This window comes from Ursus americanus, chromosome 13 (assembly GCF_024610735.1).
Source record: "Ursus americanus isolate L20-20 chromosome 13, mUrsAme1.1.p, whole genome shotgun sequence".
Taxonomy (NCBI): Eukaryota; Metazoa; Chordata; class Mammalia; order Carnivora; family Ursidae; genus Ursus; species Ursus americanus.
The window spans coordinates 16,866,985-16,886,489 of record NC_142139.1 but is presented as its reverse complement, the minus strand read 5'-3'; the positions used below and the strand labels follow the sequence as shown (position 1 = coordinate 16,886,489).

The 19,505-nt window shown below is 42.6% G+C and overlaps 2 long non-coding RNA genes across 12 annotated transcripts in view; one reads left to right on the top strand and one right to left on the bottom strand.

The window, feature by feature from the left end:
- Window positions 1–19,505, bottom strand: part of LOC148109061 (uncharacterized) — a 229,516-nt gene that overhangs the window by 195,140 nt on the left and 14,871 nt on the right. For 6 of the 9 annotated variants that reach the window (XR_015726485.1, XR_015726487.1, XR_015726483.1 and 3 more), the window contains exon 1: window positions 3,967–5,055. The exons of 1 other annotated variant lie outside the window; for it this stretch is intronic. This is a non-coding gene — a long non-coding RNA (uncharacterized LOC148109061). Of the gene's footprint in view, window positions 1–3,966; window positions 5,056–5,421; window positions 5,580–19,505 lie in introns of those variants that run through there. 2 more of the 9 variants (XR_015726484.1, XR_015726482.1) reach the window with 2 other exon arrangements.
- LOC123793303 (uncharacterized) lies at window positions 5,058–13,106 on the top strand. Of its 3 annotated transcripts, none has more exons than XR_006779891.2 (4): window positions 5,058–5,162; window positions 5,575–5,780; window positions 8,360–8,441; window positions 11,821–13,106. It is a non-coding gene; the product is annotated as an uncharacterized LOC123793303 (long non-coding RNA). The 3 variants fall into 3 exon arrangements; XR_015726490.1 differs by having other exon boundaries at window positions 5,080–5,162; window positions 8,360–11,894; window positions 12,669–13,106; XR_015726489.1 differs by having other exon boundaries at window positions 5,061–5,162; window positions 8,360–13,106.

Below are 19,505 nucleotides of genomic sequence, written 5' to 3'. Positions count from 1 at the left end.
TGGGACATGGCTCCTTACGTACATCCCTCCTGAATATGAGAACGGCACCCCTTAGTCTGTGCCACCCTAACAAGGGGCCTAAGACAGGGAAGGTCAAGTGAGGCCAGGTGGAAGCTGAGAGCAAAATGGAAACAAGGAAATCTGCTGCTAAGAAATGCCTCTGGACCAGAATTGAAGGGTTTTGTGTTTCATGCATATTTGAGCCCTTTAGGGTGGAAGAACATATGGGGATTCTGAGCAGAAGCCTTTTACGAAAGGTGCATTTATTTGCCTGGAAGATCACCCCTGTCGTAATTCTCAGGATCCTTATGCCCCATGGTGGGAGAGAACCTCTCTGGATCTTGGGTTCTGCAGAGAAGCGGCAACCCCATTGCCTTACTCCATCATGATTAACAGAATGTCCTTAAGTAACAATTTATGAACCCCAAAAGAGTAGCTGAGACATTAGAGCATCCTAGATGTTAGGATTTAAAAATCAGGTAAACGGGCACCTGGGTGGCTCAGGTCATGATCCCAGGGTCCTGGGATCGAGCCCCGCATCAGGCTCCCTGCTCTCAGGGAGACTGCTTCTCCCTCTCCTCCCTGCTCATTCTCTCTCTCCCTATTCTCTCAAATAAATAAATAAATAAAATATTTTTTAAAATTTTTTTAAATTTAATTTAGGTAAATTTAATATTTACTTGGAAATATACAATACAAACTCCCCCAAACTCCAGTCCTGGCGTACCACAAACTCAACATGTCCAAAATCGAATGCATGACCTCCTTTCCTAAAACTCCTCTTCCTCTACCTTTCTCATCTGAGTCCCTGGCATCACCAGCATCCCTTTCACAGGGTTCCAAAACTGGGCCTCTTCATTGCATCCTCCCCCTCTCTCCCGCCCAGCTGACAAAATCCTTGTAGGTCCTCTCCTGCACTAATTCCCCCTTCCTTCCCCCACCCATCTTCCTAGTTCACTCCCTCCACCCAGTCTGTACTCTCCCATCTATTGCCACCAAATAAATGAATCCAGGGTAGAACTCGGATCATTTTCTGTAGCAGAGACCACACACCAGCTGCCTCCCAATATCCATTTTCTCTTCTCCATTAGTAATAGAGGCCTGACTTGCAGCTCGTCACATTGCTGACCAGAATAAATTGTACACTTCCCAGCCTCCCTTAAAACTAGGTGTGGCAATGAGACTAAGTTCTGGCCAATGAGATGGAAAAAACTGGGTCGTGAGGGACTGCTGAGAAGGCTGATGAAAGTGAGCTGACTCAGCTGGGATGCGCACCCCAGGGCACGGTTCCCTCTTCCTCCTTCTAGCCCGCAAGGCAAGCATGGTGGGTAGAGTCCAGCAGCCAGCTTGGACCCTGAATGAACTATGAGAACAAAAGCCTGTTCACTAGAACAGAAGAGCAGAAAACTAGCAGGGGCCTGGACCCCTAATAACTGCATGGAGCTCGCACACCCACCCTATGGTGCCAATCCCCACAGGCTTTTTATAGAGGGAAGTACAGTGGCTTCCTTCTAGAGTGGCTTGAGCCACTCTTTTTCAGGTCACTGTTACTCACGGCTGCACCGCAAATCATAACTGACAACATTTTGCTCTCAAAAACCACTGATGGCTCCCGAATTCCAACTAAGCAGCGTCCAGGCTCCTTGGCCCAGCATCCATGGCAATCCCAAATCTGGACTGAACTTCCACGTCCGGCCTTGTCTTCCTTTCCTTTCCTTTATGTAACTTATAATCCAGCCAAATGAAACAACTGTGATTCCCAAGGAGCACAGCCATCACCAAGTGCCTTTAAGAGAACTGTAGAACATTAGAGCTGAAGATCTCAGTGGGCCTCTGCAACAGTGGGTTTATAACAGTTGTTATCAGTGAATCTCTCTTTCCACTTCTTAAACAAGCGTCTTACACAAAACTCTGATGACTCCAATATAGAAAGGACAAAAGCAGAGCTGCTCAGATTTGAAAACCACTGGCCCAGCCTAAATTTTTCTTTTAGGTTTCTTAAAGGTGAGGGAACCGAGGCCCTATGGGTGGGAATTAGCATGAACTGGCCCAAGGCTGGCTAGTAGCAGGTCCCAAACTAGAACCAAGGTTTCCCTACACCTACTCTTCCCATTATTTCTACCAGTAAGTGAGGCAAATAGAAGTGTTCAGTAAAAGAAAAACTAAGTGTAGCAAATCTTCAGATACCTATGCTTCCGGTGTAGCGAAGAGAGAATTATACTAAACAGGGATTTCCAAGCCTTCTCCATCCTATCATCTAGGGATAGAACATAAAAAACAGTGAACCAACGGTTAATTCCCATCAATCTGGGATTTTCCAAACACCAGAATATTTCCTATTCAGACCCATGCCCAAGAGAGCTGCTGTAATTCGCCCAGCATCCAGAGACGTGGGATTATACACCAGGTCAAAAGATGTATGTCCCCAGGATCCTCAGAAAATCTTGGTGGTTGGTGTTTCAAGCTATTAAAAAATATCAAGATGTTGGCTTACGTGAAAAACCATCTTCTGTTTGGTCCTTTAGATCTCATGAGTGGCGGACTGAGTTGAGGACGCCATACTGTTGGTACCTTCAGGGTACTGATGAAACCCTGACTCTCCCTGACTAGGTTTCAGAAAGGTCCCTGCTCCGTGTGAAGCAGAGAGCGAACAAATCATTAAATGTTAGAGGAAAAGACTTAAGAGACCACTTCACTGAGGTGAAGTTCTGCTCCATCCGCCTGCTTTGTACATTTAACTGTTCTGAACAACATTTCTTCCCCACCTGGATAATAAAATCACAGAGGACCAGACAAGACGGACACACAAGGTTAATGCTGCCTGAGGAGAAATTCACTGGGTTGTGACTGTTGAGTATGGACAGAGGAAGGGATGAAATGAAATTTATGTCGGGTCCCAAAGGGCAGCAGCGACTTAAATTTCCACAGGGGTGACCCAAGGCAGCTTCCCTGCTCTCCAGAGACAGGGCAGGAGCAGTGCCGGGCTGGCGGGAGTGGTCAGGCGAGGCAGAAGGCAACTGACCGCGCACCGTCATAGGATGCTGCGCGGATGGGGGCTTGCCTGCCAATGGGGCTCATCCCCTGGAGTCGCCACACAGGCCTTCGAGGGCAGCCTGACGGCCACACACTGGGTGACCTGGGGCAAGTGATCTCCCTAAAATGTGTATACAATGGGGATGATAACAGAGTGCCTACAGGCTGGAATGTTATGAGGAACAGAGGGAAGGGCCCCAGGGCGCCTGGCACACGGGAAGTACTCAGGAAGTACTCGGAAGTACTCGATAGTATCAGGTATTACCACGTTCCCATGTTTGACCCACCTATAGCCCATCGCGTGGGCTAAATCATCAATCCCTTCAAAGCAGAGACCCTGCCCTTACTTCCCCGCCGCACACAGAACCCACGCTACACACTTCCCGAGTCGGCTGATTGATTAATGGGCACTGGAGTAGGAGACCCAGCTCATTAGATTATTACATGTGACAGCATGTTCCTTCCAGTTCTCAAAGAAACTCCCCACAAGCCCTTTCTTCGGGGAGGAAGCAGCAAATCCCCGAGCCTTTTCAAGAATATCAAAGTGTCCCCTATTTTCTCCCATTTTACAGATCAAAGAAGAGAGCTTCCAAGGGCCAGCGAGGGACGCCGAGCCAGGGAAATGACGGAGGGACGCACTTCCCAGCCAAGACCTGCAGCTCGGGGCTCCTGCCAGGGCGGCTGGCCCTCCCCGCGCGAAGCCTCCGCGTTCAGACTTGTGCCGCAGCTCCCATAAAACCCGCTCCGCCTTTTCCTCCCCGACAGGGAGCTGCCTTTGTCTTGCAGATCAGTTCACGCCAGAAAAACCCCACGGCCAGCCGCGCCTTTTCATTTGTAGTGATCAAAGAGAAAGCTGTCTGAGGCGGAGGCAAGCACCCTTTTAGTAAATATATGTTTTTAAATTTCAGATTCAAAACAGTCCTCTGGGCTCACCTGTCCCCTAGTTTTCTGAATAAGGTATGCATGTCCCTTGGCGGGCAGGAAAGGTCACGTGGCCGCGCCTTCCCAGCACCGGGCCCCCGCCTCTGCTGTCTGGGGAATCAGGTTACCTGGAATGTCGGGCCACTGCTCGGAGTCTGGGTGGAGGCCGGAAGAACTGGGTGCAGGGAGTAAAGGACTGTGGGGAGACAGGGTGGAGAAACCAGAAACCTGGGAGGAGGGAAACAGGTTTTCCTTTTTTAGGGCACCCGTGCTGCAGTCACATGGGTTTGGGGGGAGAAAAATGGCAGTTACTTTTGTTTTACGAGGCAGGGGTGCACTTTCCTTTCTTTTTCTTTCATTCTTTTACTTTTTTTTTTTTTTTTTTTTGCCTGAAAATATATGTGAAATGCATACCTAAAGTTGTACTGAGTGGGGACGAAAGTGCTTGGCAACCACGCAGTAGGACAAATCAGAAGGGTCATTGTCTAAGCAATGGCAACGGAGGGCAGCTGTACCACAGGCATAGGAGGGACTGCACACCTGGCTCCCGCAAAGCTGGGGAGTGAAAAATGGCTTTTCTAGAGCCATGGAGTGAGCAGCATGTTGAGGCTCTTCCGCCGTGTAAGAACCGGGTTGTGCACAATACACAATTTCAGGTATTGTGTGAGGGCTTCAAGGAGCCCCACTTATGCCCAAGAGTGTATGCCAACCACGCGGGGCTCCTGCGTATCCCCACCATTTTTCCTTAAGACAAAGGAGGTACAATTTCGCTCCGGTCTACAGTATTTGGGGAACTCAAGGCTCTAACAAGCAAGTTCCTTCATCGTTATCTTCTGAGTTTACAGTCAGCAATCTGGAAGAATGGGAAGGAAGAGTTTACTTTTAGGAAGGCAGACACCTCTGGAGGGGAAATGGGGCACCTTCAAAATTAAAACTTAACTGGAAAAGGAAGAGAAATCAGATAATATCCTTTCTGCCGTCCCCTAATACCTTGAGGAGTTCAAAGGTTTTCCAAGCCTGCGGCACTTGGCAATTATAATTACACAGTAAAATACCTAAGGTTAATGAATAACCTCTAAAGGAAGTTACTTCACATAATGACAGCAATTTCTCCGAACTAAATGTTAATAATAAGGCCTGTAATACTATGAGAAGGAAATGGTGGCAATTGGCAAATGGAACTCTGTTGCTTGGTAACAAGACCTGAGGTATGAACATTCTCTTTACCTCACGGGAAAGGGGTGGGTGGAAGGATTGCAGCTCCAGTCCGAACGATTGGAAAGGCAGGCAGCTTTCTGAGGCCACCGGCTGCCCGGCAGTACATAAAGTGAAAGCGTCTGTGGCAGATCACTCTGTTAGCAGAGAGAAGTTGGAGGGAGGGTAATTCCCCAAGAATTACTTAGCAGCACGGTCAAGGAAATGGGGTGTAATCTATAAAGAGACCGAGGGCAACCCAGTTCACATTACCTGGTACAAATCACTGCTGCACAAATAAAACATTTCAGCAAAATCCACCCAAGGGCTAAATCTTCTCCCCAGCCTCTCCTGCTTCGGTGTGTTCCAGCAGAGACATACACTTTGATCCTCTTGGTTTGTTTTTTTTTTTTTTTTCTGTTTTAGAGCAACTGTGGCATTTGAGAGATGAATTGTAAAAGGAATGCAATTAAGCCAACCTCAGAGTGCGATGTTCCTTGCAGAGGAAGACTTGACGGATTTGAACTGCAGGGGAATCTCGAGTGGGGTAATTATTGGCAGTCGAATTTAAAGATCCTAGAGACAACTTCTTCCAACTGGTCGTTCATCAACAGGAAATAGCCGACAGCAAGGTCATTATTACCTTAAGCCGTTACAGGAGCACATTCAATGAGAGGCTGAGATAAGACTGAGAATTTGAAACCCCTGTTCGTTTTATGGCAGGGGTTCTAAAAGCTCCCAGACTATCTGCATCACCTGGACAGCTTTTAAAACACAGATTCTTGCGGCCGTACCCTGGACATTGATACAGAAGCTCTAGAATAGACACCTGGGAATCTGTACTAAATTTACTGGTGTTCTGATCAGCCAAGTGTGGAAACCATTGCTCTAAGTTATGTCAGGAGTAGTTTGGGGGCGGGGGGTGCAGAGGAGGGGAACTCCTGGCTGGCTCAGTCAGTTAAGTGGCTGTCTCTTGATTTCTGCTCAGGTCATGATCTCAGGGTCCTGGGATTGAGTCCCGAATCCTGCGTCGGGCTCCCTGCTCAGTGGGGAGCCTGCTTCTCCCTTTCCCTCTGCTGCTCCCCCTGCTTGTGCTTTCTCCGGCCCTCTGTCAAATAAATAAATAAAATCTTTTAAAAAATTAAATTTAAATTAAAATAATAATAATAATCCTATATTATTTAGCTACAGGTCTTAACGAGCTAATGTTGTAATGGCCAAATAAGACAGACATACCTTTATAAGAAATGGCAGGGTAAGGGGAGAGACTTCATTCAAAGGAATGACTTCTGAATAGTAAGAACATGGTTTGGGCAGATTCAGCTTCTGGCCCTGAAAATGACACCACCTTACACGTAGATTGAACCCTGAATCATTAAGATCTCTGCATTTACTATGCAAAATGCAAGGAAGTACATCCTAATAAGACCTTCTAAATATGTTCAAAGAAATTAAAAGCCCACCACTAAATAATCAAGAGAAACACCATCAAAGTAATTAAAAATAAACACCATCAGTTCAGTACGCATGAACCACAAAAAACAGTCCCCTACAAAAAGTGGAACTGACAACCTGTCAAAAGCCATTTCCTTTTCCCCAAAATTCCGTAGGGGTCATTCATGTGATTCTTGAGAAGCCAGAAGCAGGTTCACCTTAAACCCCAATCCTAATTTATTGGAAGTTTCTTTAAATCACTCTCTACCTTTACATCCTTACTCTAGGACTGGCAGGAATCTCTAGAAACTTCTCTCTCCTGACATTTAGGAGAGTAACACCTCTCATCCCCACTCCTGTGCACCAGAGAGATCACATGGAGGTGCTGATTCAACAGCCTACTTGAACTGAGGTTGCCGAACACAGGTGAAAGCTGTGACAGCCATTTGGCCTGCACATCTCATAGTCTGAATAATGTCAACCTCACAGAATATAATGGCTGGGCGAGAGGAAGCCATGGCTTCCAGGAACACTGCCTCATACACCCCTCCCCCCCATCACCTCCCTCTGTGCTCTGCGCACCCGCACATGACTCCAGTGATGCTTCCACCATGATACGGCTGACTTGCCCATCTCCTGTATTGAAATATAGGCTCCTTGAGGGTAGGAAGTGGATTCTACTGCTTCACTTTGCAAGGTGGAGGTACTGTACGGGGAGAGAAACTTAACTGCGACCCTCTTTGAGTCTCTGGCTGGGCCTGAGAATTAAATGAACATAAGAAGGATTGACAGGAGAAAAGCATATTTGTTTAATATAAGTTTTACAGAACACAAGAGTGTTCATAAGGAAATGAAAATGCAAAGAAGTAGCAAAACCTAAGGGCATATATATTAGGTTGAACAAAGAGATGCGATTGTGGAAAAGTAACTAAAACCTATGGAGAGACTAAAGGAAGATAAGAGTTATTTTAACAAGGTCTGTTCATACAGATTTCTCTCAGCCTCCCCCTCTGGTGATAAGAATATTCCTTTCCTCCTGGTCCTGAGAGGGCATCTTTCCCAGGGGAGTTTTATCTCCTGCTTTCTGGAAGAAGAGGGGAGACCAGAGTGCCCTTCTTGCACATATGTTTTTTAGTGCCTTTAGCTCAAAATAACCCATATACCCAAGCAGCATATTTTGGGAAAGCATATTCTGCCATCCTTCAGTATCAAGTGTGTTAAGAAGTTAGATACTGGGGCACCTGGATGGCTTAGTCATTAAGCGTCTGCCTTCAGCTCAGGTCATGATCCCAGAGTCCTGGGATCGAGCCCCGCATTGGGCTCCCTGCTCAGCGGGAAGCCTGCTTCTCCCTCTCCCACTATCCCTGCTTGTGTTCCCTCTCTCGCTGCCTCTCTCTCTGTGTCAAATAAATAAATAAAATCTTAAAAAAAAAAAAGTTAGATACTTATGGCTAATGAGTACCTAAAGATCTTGCGGCTAATAGTCGCTTCCTCTGTGTTAGCCATTGTCATCCCTGGTTTTTGTTTTTTGTCTCTTTTTTTCTTCGAAAAGAAGACAAAATGTTGAATGATGCCCTTAGTCACAAACACTTTAGTATGAATTATTACAGTTGGTGATTCTTGTCCAGATTAGAAGCACAATTAGGCTTGAAAATATGGGTAAAGGAGAGGGAACAAGTCAGAGTAAAGAATAATAACAATGAAAGGAAACCTTTTACCAATATTTCATCTTGGCAACATGTTGAACCTGAATAGTGTTATTCCTTCTCACCTAAAGGATAGATGGTGATGTAGTGCTTGGTGATTTCTGTTGAAAGGAGTTTGTCCCATGAACTTCTTCTAGGAACTGAAGATATGAGGTATGTATCCTAATGGAGGCCTAAATCAGATAGTGATTATTTTCTTAGTAATTATTTGTCCTGTGCAAAAATGCACTACTCAAAATAAACCCGTGGCAATCCTGGCACTAACATGTAATAGATTCACAAGGAGAGTGAGAGAGGGAGGGGCAAGGTCCAGAGGTTTGACCACAGAATCTAGAATCAGAAAGACCCTGTTAAATTTCTGGTTCAGTCATTGACCACTTGGATGACCTTGGGCAGGTTACCTAAGCCCCATATTCCTCATTTGTAACATGGTAATAGCAACACCCTTACCTTCTTACAGGATTGTTGAGACTTAGACATTACATAAAGTGATGGGCATACGGGCACTGAGCAATGGTACATACGATATGATTATCATCCGCTTAACAAACGTTCATGAAATGGAACACACTGTTCTAACATACTTTGGAATCCCCTTGGTTCAGGCACCCTAACCCATGGCTGATACACCTGGGACACACAACCTACTTTAGACTCTCCATTCTTAATACTCCTAACAAAAGAGTATTAGGCTTTGCTGAAGGTTGAGTCTTTACAGTACAAGATAAATAAATAAGAGATTCAAATGTTTTCCAGTTAATGTGACCAATAAACATAGTTAGACCACATAATTCAAATTATTTCTTGATTTGCCTGATTGAATGTGGCCAAAACTACAAAACTGCTTCTGCTGGTGAGCATCAGGGACATAGTCCTAAGAAACCTTGTTGTTTAAATCACAGACCTTGAGGAACTGGGATTTTTGAAATCCTATCAGGGATTATACAACCAAAATGAAACAGCTTTAAGTTGAGTAGGCTACAGCAGCCCAGCTTTGGTACAAGAGCCAATTCATATTATTCCCCAATCCTGTTAGAGCTAATAAAAAGTTTTCTCCCTTCTGTTAGAACAAACCCTCTGTACTCACTCAGAAAAGTAAATCTTGATCAAGCAATCCTTAAGTAAACTGTATTCCAATATTCCATCTCCCTTGCTAAACAAGATAAATTCAGCCTTTTTTTTAACCTCAGAATTGATAGTCTTGATGTCTGAACAACAGAACCCCTGGTATTTATAGCCCTTAAAGCTTCTGTGAGGAAGCCCTGACCTTCTGAATGTCCACTTTTAGTTAAGGCCATTATTACCTCAAGAATTGGGGTTTCCCCTCCAGAAACCATGTTCCTGAAATATTCTTATTCCTATAGCTACTCCTGTCCTGTATGCTCCAAAATATACCCATACGGTCACTGGCTTAGAGTAAACTCTGATCACTGAGGTAATATCGAAGGACACAAATCGGGTAATTTCTAGGAACCTGGGCTTATTGAGCTTGACCTAGATGGACACAGATTAGGATTTGAAGGATCCTGTTCAATTCTCACTTCTGGTTCACCATCACATCTACTTCCTAAGGAGTAATAGTTCTGTCGGTTCTCATGGCCTCAGGGTGGGGGGTGCGTAGGGGAGGAGTGAAGGAAAATTGTTCCAGGTCCACCTCTTGATTCTGATTGAAATCCTCTTCCTTCTAGCCACTAAAATCCCAACTCTGTGGACTCCTTGGATTCTACTCAGTTCCACCCCTTTATCTCTTTCTCTGATGACAGAGCTCCAAGTCAGCCCCTAGAAGCTACCCCTGCCCTATGGCTTCCTCATGCCATCTCTAAACTCACCATGTTCTATCAAGCTCCAAGTCCCCACCCAACTCTGTTCCCCATCGCCTTCCCATCATAACTTCCCTCCAAAATCTTATCTCAGGTTTTACTCTCACACTTTTTCTGACTTTTGGGAATCCCCTCTTTTAAGCCCTGTACTTCTCCCAAGTACCAACATGAGCTTTTCTAAATCCAAACACATTTCATTACTCATCCAGGATGGGGTAACTCTCTATCTCCTCATTATTTTTAAACAAAGCCTACTTTCCTGAATTGCCAATGGGTATCCGTAGTTTCAGGTAATAACCCAGATATAGCAAAAAAATATCAAAACCTAATCCATTTGCAGTGTCTGAATTATCTAATTTGACCATTCATTTAATAAAATTAGCAAAAAAATTTCCAGATTTCCATTTAGGATAGTGCAGACATTGGTATCAAGATAGACTAAATAAGACAATTTTTATCTCTTTAAAAATAATACATTGAGCACATGCTGTAGCACACTGTATGCTATGTGTAGGGGAGAAGAAAAAAAACAACCTTTCCTCTAGTGTCTTAGGTTCAGTGACTGGGGTCTGTGAATTAAACTGACAAAAGACAGATTAATAGGAAAGAAGGTTTATTTCCTATGTACATCGTGGGATGGGGCTTCACAGAAAAGAAATGAAAACCCCAAAGAGACCCAGGTTCTTATATACCATTTTAACAAAGGATGATGTAGAGACCAGACAAAGAAAAAGGGGGATGGGGGTACATTTTAGGAAGACGATTGGGAGTACATGGTAAATAAGGATTGTTTAGGAAGATTTGTTATGTCTCAAGTCATCTGAGGTGATAAGAATTATCTCAAAAGACTCACAGAAGACTAACTTTACAAAGGGAAGTTTCCTTTACAAAAGAGAAATTTATACCCTGCTTTTAGGCAGAAGGAGGGAGGGCAGGAGCACCTTCTGTGTTTGCTGTTTCTTAATTGCCTTTAGCTCAAAATAATCCTTATACCAACATGGCATTTTGGGGATGGCATATTCTGATCCCCTTCATATGCAAAGGTAAATAGCATGCTGACCTTACCCTCAAAGAATTTATGCAAAAATGAAGTCATTAAATTCTCCTAGATTTTATATTCTAGGGGAAAGAAGGGTGGTGGGGGGGATCACCCATTAGGCACTATATTTTAGTTGTGAGGCATTCACTGTGGTTTAATCAGAATAATATCCAAAATTTAGTTCATAAAGGAATGCTTCATTATCCCATCCTGAAAAATATGTTGCATAGTAAGTTTAATCCTTTTCCAAAAGTGGGTTGGCTTATTTTTGGATGACAGGCCCTATGAATCCATTATTTTTAATGGGAAGAATAATAAGGTATTCCCAGTATGTCTGAAAATCCCAACCAATTTCCCCAAACATCACTGAAACACTCTTAGGTGTCTATATAACAATGCATCAAGGATTCCTGCATACTACAAAACACTTAAGACACCAATTACCTAATTATTTAACACTTAATGAACTCATTAGTGGGCATCTTTGTGTGCCGTACTTGATAATGTACAGAATCAGATATGAATTATGTTTTTCCTTCTGTACGGCCATACACAGGCACTCTAGCCTAAATAAACAATGAAGTGATATGTTAAAGATACATAAAAGTTCAAAAAAAGCCTCAGCAAAATAAAATAAACAAGATAATTATTTTTGAATGGCTACTGTTTGAAGAATTGCCCGAGGGAGGTCTGGTGGCAAGAGGCAGAAGCTGGTCTACGGTCCCTGTTGCTTTCTGGACATGAGAGGTGAGTAAGGAATGCTTACTCATCACGGGAAGCTTTTCTCCTAAAGCACCCCTCTTTTAGGCTTCTTGGACTCACCCAATTTCCTCCTAGGCTTTTCCACTACATAAAAGACATTTCACTTAATAATAAGGGGAAGATGAGAGCAATAATGTGCCGTACATTTCATCAACGTGCAAACCTGATTCCGTTGAGAGAACAGATGAAAGGAGTTTTGCTCAGACCCCAGGACAACTTAAAGTTTTGCTGGCTTGAATGTGGAATGATTACAGCAAGTTGTAATTTAGATAATGAACTTCTTAATGCAGGAAGTTCTTAATTCAGGAAATAGGAGTTGGTGAAATTGAAACCAATTTATTAAATAAAAGGAAAAGCAGATACAGCCAAGTACTTAGAAGCTAGAACATTCCATTTTTAAGGTTTGGAATAAAATAGCATGGGAGCTATAATATTTCAGTTTTTACTCTACCATCACTCTAATACTTTGTTTTAATCCTCTGAAGTTGTTTAGAACAGATGCAACAGATATCTGCAAAAACCAACTTAAACTTTACTTCTAAACTTTTGCTCAAGATTTAGCTATAAACATAAACATTTGATTGCATAAACTGGTAACAGTTCACATACTGGATAAGGCTTGTATTTAACTACATAACACCATATTTTCCAGTCCTCTGGGACCAGCCATCCTGCACTCCCGACAAAGAAAAGCTGTGCCTCCTCCCAATTTCAATGGTTCTATAAATCTCTTGCCTCTGTCTGTCCCCCTGACCATAGGGAGGTCCATGACCAAAGCCAAGGCAATTGGAGTAACACCTGCTAGAAATTGGTCCTGGAATGAGCAACTACCCAAAGATGAGCCTTTCTAGATCCTTCTTTTCCAGAGATTTCCCAAGCTGAAAGTAGAAGAAAGAGCTCCTCTCCTTTCCATTGCTAAGCCTTTCCCAGGGATTGCCCTATTAGAACTCTGGAGCTGCCTGTGGCCATCTCCATTCAAGAAGCCATCTGAAGGGACAGAGAGTGGGTGACAACAAAAGACGCCAAGACTTAAGGCACGGAAATGGAACGACAGTCCTGATATTGGATCCAAGCGACCCTGAAGCCAACCCTACTTCTTCTTTCCCTATATCAAGAGCCACCAAGTTCCCCTTTTTGGATAATATTTTTGAGATCAGTTTCTGTCACGACAACCAAATATATTGATTAAGCAAACTATAGTGTATTCATAAATTCAAAATTGTGTGGCCATTAAAATGATCTTCCCAAAGTATAATTCTCAATAAAAATTAAATGGATAGCACACAAAGATAATCTGGTATATTAAGTGAAAAAAAAATCTAGTTACTAAACAATATTCATAGCATCAACTAACTATGTTAAAAATAGGTGGATAGAGAAAATACTATAATGATGGCTTTTTTTTTTCTGGGTGTTGGGACATATGATTTTTAAAAATAATTTTCCATATTTCATAATTTTTCCTTTTATAAGAAAATGATACTAGAAACCAAGCCTTTGGGCCAACCTTTTTACAAGTCTATGTACAAAGTAAAACATAATCACACACTGATACACTTTGAACTTTGCCATGCCCCTTTATTTCAAAATAAGTCTCCTTGACACATCCTCCTTTTTCTTTTCCAAGCACTGGGACTTTAACAGATGACATTTATCAGGATGGTAAATAATCATCACCTTCCCCAGCAGTTCCTGGCTTTTTGGCTAGTGTAGCAATGCGCGAAAGAAATATTTTGATCTAAATGAAGTCACTCGGTAACTTTCTAATTATTTTTCTCCATAGTGACACATATAAAATATGAAAAATATGTTTATTCAAGGTTTTTTTTTTCTTCTTCATAACTAGTTCAAAGAGCCTTAAGTGTGTTTTATACCTCCTTAAAAATTTCACCCTGTAGATGGGTTTCATTTTAACACTGAAGTCTGGGGCTTTACACCAATAACCTGACTGTATTACTGCATTCCTGATGAAAAGCACTAATAGCTTAAAATGTTTCTTTCTTGAATTTTTTTTTCTCATGAAAATGACTCTGAAAGCTTTAGAAGGTGTTTTAAAATAATGTCATATGAAAAGTCAGCCTTTTATTAGACTGCAGACCACAGAAGAAACCTATGGAGTTTTTTTCTAATATAATTCAGCCCCTACATTCAAGAACTTAAGAGCTGGAGTACGTTTAATAGGTAGACCTAGAGGCTTCTGTGCCTCCGTAATCCTCCTTTCATCAAAACAATGGCTATAATTAATATTTATGATTTTGCCCTTCACCTCGAAGGACTTCACAAATTGTTACCACAGGACTCATGACACTCACTAATGAAGTACTGTTCAGTCGAGTAGAGAAATTTATAATCACCTCAAGTTTACTCCATAATAATGTGGCTACAGAAGGGGGTTGGGTGGTGACGACCAATACAATTCCCCATCACCAAAGAATGACTCAGGAATGGGAAATCAGTTAGTCAGCCCATACTGATTCCTCAAAGCCTGCATAGCAAAATCATGTTTTTTCATTATGAACCACTGTGATGTCAAGCAAGCATAGGCAAATTACACCCCTAGGGCCTCTGGCCTCAATTTTATACACTACATCTCTCCTACCCCCTCCCCACTCTCTACTCCATCCCCCAGTGAATGATTTTTACATTTTTATTTATTTTATTTATTTTTTTAAAAGATTTCATTTATTTATTTGACAGAGAGAGCACATGGTGGGTTGGGGGGTGGGGGAACAGCAGATGGAGAAGGAGAAGCAGATTGCCCACTGAGCAGAAAGCCCAATGTGGGGCTGGATCCCAGGACCCCTAGATCATGACCTGAGCCGAAGGCAGAGGCTTAACCGACTGAGACACACAGGCGCCCGATTTTTACATTTTTAAAGGATTCCTGTTTAAAAACAGGAAGGAAGGAAGGAAAGAAGGAAGAGAAAGGAAGGAAGAAAGAGTATGTGACAGAGACTGTATGTAGCCTGCAAAATCCAAAGTATTATGGATACTGTGGAAGCACATTTCAGGTATTACTGAACTTTTTTAGAGTTAGCACATTGCTCTGGACTGAGGAGATACAGACCCAGTGAAGAGCAAGCTCCTTAGCACCCTGCGTATATGAACACTATCGTACACAGGATACTCACCAACACCCGGGTTCATCACTCCTGCGGGACTACGGCACCACTCAACAGCCCTGAAGGTGGGGGGGGGGGGCGCCTGGGTGGCGCAGTCGTTAACGTCTACCTTCGGCTCAGGGCCTGATCCCAGTGTCCTGGGATCGAGCCCCACATGGGGCTCCCTGCTCCGCTGGGAGCCTGCTTCTTTCTCTCCCACTCCCCCTGCTTGTGTTCCCTCTCTCGCTGGCTGTCTCTCTCTGTCAAACAAATAAATAAAATCTTAAAAAAAAAAAAAAAAAAAAAAAAAACAGCCCTAAAGGTGAAAAAGGAACAGAAACCCAGCCGTTGGTTCACATTTAGGGAGACCCACAAGCAAGACTGAGCCCATTCAAGTCACAGTTGAACCAAACAGAAAGCCCACGGAGTATCGGCATGCCCGTCCAGCTGTACGCCTCTGACTAGCCTTTTAGCTCGTTTTAGCAGGTATTTATCTGATGTTATTCATAAGCCCTGCCTATCTACGGATGTCCCCCATGTGGTGAAGATGCCCTTTGCATCATGATTGGCTAAAGGTGAATGGAAGTCAGATGAAACTCACTTAATCACAGGGCCACAAGCAAGCTACGGAGGCTGCTCGTACGCTTTGAAAAGGGACCTAAGACCAGTAGTTTGTGGATCGGAATGAACACCCACGGAGTCTCCCGGTCTCTGTTGCTTCTCCTGTACAGAAACACATCAGCGTTCCTTATGGGTTTGCCCTGCGTCTGAACAGCACTCAGCGTTTTGAAAGTGCGGTCCATTTCTCACCGTGGCACACTAAGTCAGTCTTGGTGCGTCTCCGTGCATGTGGTATGCCGCCCCAATACGACCCCCCCTATGGTGTTTGGTCTGTTCTTATTTACCTCCCACTGGATAGCTTTTCCGTATTCACGGGGAATTCATACAGAGATAAGAACCTCTTTAGCGGCATGGGAGATGTGGGGGTTAGCTCCCCAATTCCTGCTTCATCCATGGTGTAGCTGTGCAACCAAGCTAAGAGTCATAGCATGAATTCCTGGTTTGTAGAATTTAAGCTGCGTGACTCAAGAAAAAACAAATTCTAAAAGGGAAAGATCTCCTCCACCCTCTTTTCTGGACATGAAGCTGGTTCAAAGTAAAAGTCTAAAACAGGCAAAGCTTGCTTTGACAGCCATACATCATTCTTTCCACAACCCTGTCCCACTTCCCAAATACTAGAGTAAGCCTCCTCACCCCAGCACTGCCCTGAAGCTGCCTGTTCTCCCGGTGTTGCATTCTCTCTCCCACTCGCCCAGAGCTCCCTAAAAATAGGAAGCGAGTCTAACCCACCTTGGTATCCCCAAAACCTACCACAGTCATCAGCACATAACAAAATGTAGTTCCATTCCTACTCTCCAACAATCCATTCCTTCAGTGCCAATGTCATTCACCTAGATACAATGGAAGGTAAAATCACTATCTTTTTTGATCCGCTTTCATTTTCACATTTTATTATGGAAAATTTTTTAAAAGATTTATTCATTTGAGAGAGAGAAAGAGAGTGCCCGCACACATGAGCAGGTGGAGGGGTAGAAGGAGGAGAGAGAAGCTCAAGCCCACTGGACACTGAGTGCAGAGCCCAAGGTGGGGCTTGATCCCATGATCCTGAGATCATGACCAGAGAAGAAACCAAGAGTCAGATGCTTAACTAACTGAGCCACCCAGGTGTCCCTATTATGGAAATTTTTTAACACACGCATGAGTAAAGACAATAGCGTAACAAAACTGCCATACATAATCCCTTAACCTCTTACCAACGACCAACCTCTGTCCAGTACTGTTTACCGGTATCTCTCCCTCTTCCCCACCCTTCTTCACAGCAGCTTATTTAAAACAAAATCCTAGGGGCAACTGGGTGGCTCAACAGGTTAAGCAGCTGCGTTTGGCTCAGGTCACAATCTCCAGGTCCTGGGACTGAGCCCCTGTTGGGCTCCCTGTTCAGTGGGGAGCCTGCTTCGACCTCTGACCCTCCGCCCTCCAACCCTTACTCTCTGCTTGTGTGTTCTCTCTCTCACAAATAAATAAAATCGTAAACAAAAATAAAATCTTAAACATTCTATCATCTCATTGATACTTAATTATCTCCCTCAATTTTTTTTTACAAAAACCATATATTTGTAAGTTAAATGTGAAACTGGTTCTTTCATTCCAACTGTTAAGAATTTCTAAATATAAATATTACCTCCAGTTTTTCTTCATTCATGAAGGATTAAGATATAAAATAAATACAATCATCAACTTACATGTAATTATCTAACATATTAAAGGGACAAAGATTTTGCTTGTATGTAACTACTTAAATCTGAGACATTTCACGTTCCTTTTCCCCTTACCACCATAACTTTACATAAGTCTTAAGGCTATCATACAAATACATATATTTTCAAGAGAGGGAAAGAAACAAATATAATAAGATGGATTATACTATCTTTTATATACAAAGTTCTGATTTTGTATTCAATGCTGTATTTTAATCTTTCATTTTAACCATTTTGTGAAGAATCTGCCTGCTGAATTATTAAATTACATGGTGCTAAATGCAATATTCAGCATTTAAAAAAGAGACAAAATAGAGACAAAAATAAAAGGGCATGGAGCAAGTCTTTTCAACGTAAGAGATTTTAAAATACTTTCAAGTGCTTAATCAGAATTTAAGCCCAAATTAAATTCTTTTTATCTGCATTTTTATATGCCATTTTTATATTTACAATTCCTTAAACTTTAAAAGTTATTTTTAAAGGCCGACAGCTGAATATTATCAACATGCTATATGTATTTCAAATCACAAATACCTCTTAACCACTTGCATTCCCTCCCTAATTTTTTAGGAAAAGTTTTATCATCCTGGTTTTGCAAAAGATGAAAGATTCTCGGGTGAGTAAATCACTCATCATCAGGTAACCATAAGGTGATGGAAACAGATTTGAACCCAGTTTGAATCAGGTAAAAAACTCAATTTTTCTACATGGTGATGACTCCCCAACTTTCCACAAGACAACTGCTTTCTTAAAATATGATGTTCTCTAATCTAAATAAATCTCTAACTCGGTGGATCTCCTTTCTCTCCCAGGTCAGTTCCTTTAACCCCACTCACTTCTGAGCCCATCAATTTCCCAGAAACTCCAAGTTTTTCACTGAGAACAGCAACTACGGCAGGAGGAAAGAGCTCCGGCAGCTGCAGTGGCGCCATCATTCTGCGTGTTTCCTGTACCTACAGAGTTCCATAGGTAGGAAGGAAAAAACTTTGCTTAACAGCTATACCGAAAGAAGATTCCAGATAATAGGATTCACAATCAAAACTATAATTTAAGCAAATCATCAAAGCTGAAAGCACTGGGAAGAAAAACTCATCACAAAAGAACTAAGTCTTTTAAAGATTAGATTTAGGGGCGCCTGGGTGGCTCAGTTGGTTGAGCAACTGCCTTCAGGTCAGGTCATGATCCCAGGACCCTGGGATCAAGCCCCCAGCAAGCTCCCTGCTCAATGGGGAGCCTGCTTCTCTCTTTCTCTGCCTCTCCCCCTGCTTGTGCTCTCTCTCAAATAAATAAATAAAATCTTTTAAAAAAATATATGAAAAATAAAGATTAGATTTATTTATGCATCTAATCCGAAGTCTATTACCTCAAAGCGTCTGCTCCATGATTACAGTCCCGAATCCTAGACTGGCCTGAAGGCCAAAAATTGGTAACAACCCAAAGCTATCAATAGTAGAATGGATTAAAATTTATGGCATATCTGTAGAGTGGAATATTATACAACTATCCACAATAAAATGGATGAATCTTCCCTAATGCTGAGCAAAAACAGCAAGTCAGAAGAGTAAGTCATTATGATTTTCCTGAGAGAAAGCTAAAAGCAGGCAAAACTAAATAATGGTAGAAAAGGAGAGAAAAGAAAGAAAATGATCACCTTAGAGTTATAATGGTCACACCTCTGGGGCAGGATAGAGGATGGGAATTCCATAAAGACGCACGAAAGGAGCTAGGGGATGATTTTCAGGTGTTGGTAAGGTTCGATGTCTGGAGTTGGGTGATAGTACATACGAATCCAATTTTTAACCATTTATTAACACATACATATGTATTTTTCTCTTTTATGAAAGTATTTTCTATTTCACGATGCAAAATGTTTAATTTTCTAAATTGCAGGACAGTTTTCCTGTAATTTGATTATATAGAGGAAAGAAAAGAAGGTTCCTAAAAATACTCCCAAGGCAAAGATAAAGAACGCTGCCTCTGTTCTCTCCTTGAGATTCGAAGTTGCACGGGGGCCTCTCGTTGCAATTCTTAACCTATGGTGGATGTTAAATAAATATTTGATGATGTTGAGGGCTTAAGTAATAACTTATGTAAACATCAGGAGCTGTTGCACAGAAGGTATTCTCATGGCACAATTTAAGTTGACCAGAGGGATCTCACTGTGGTGTGTATGAGAC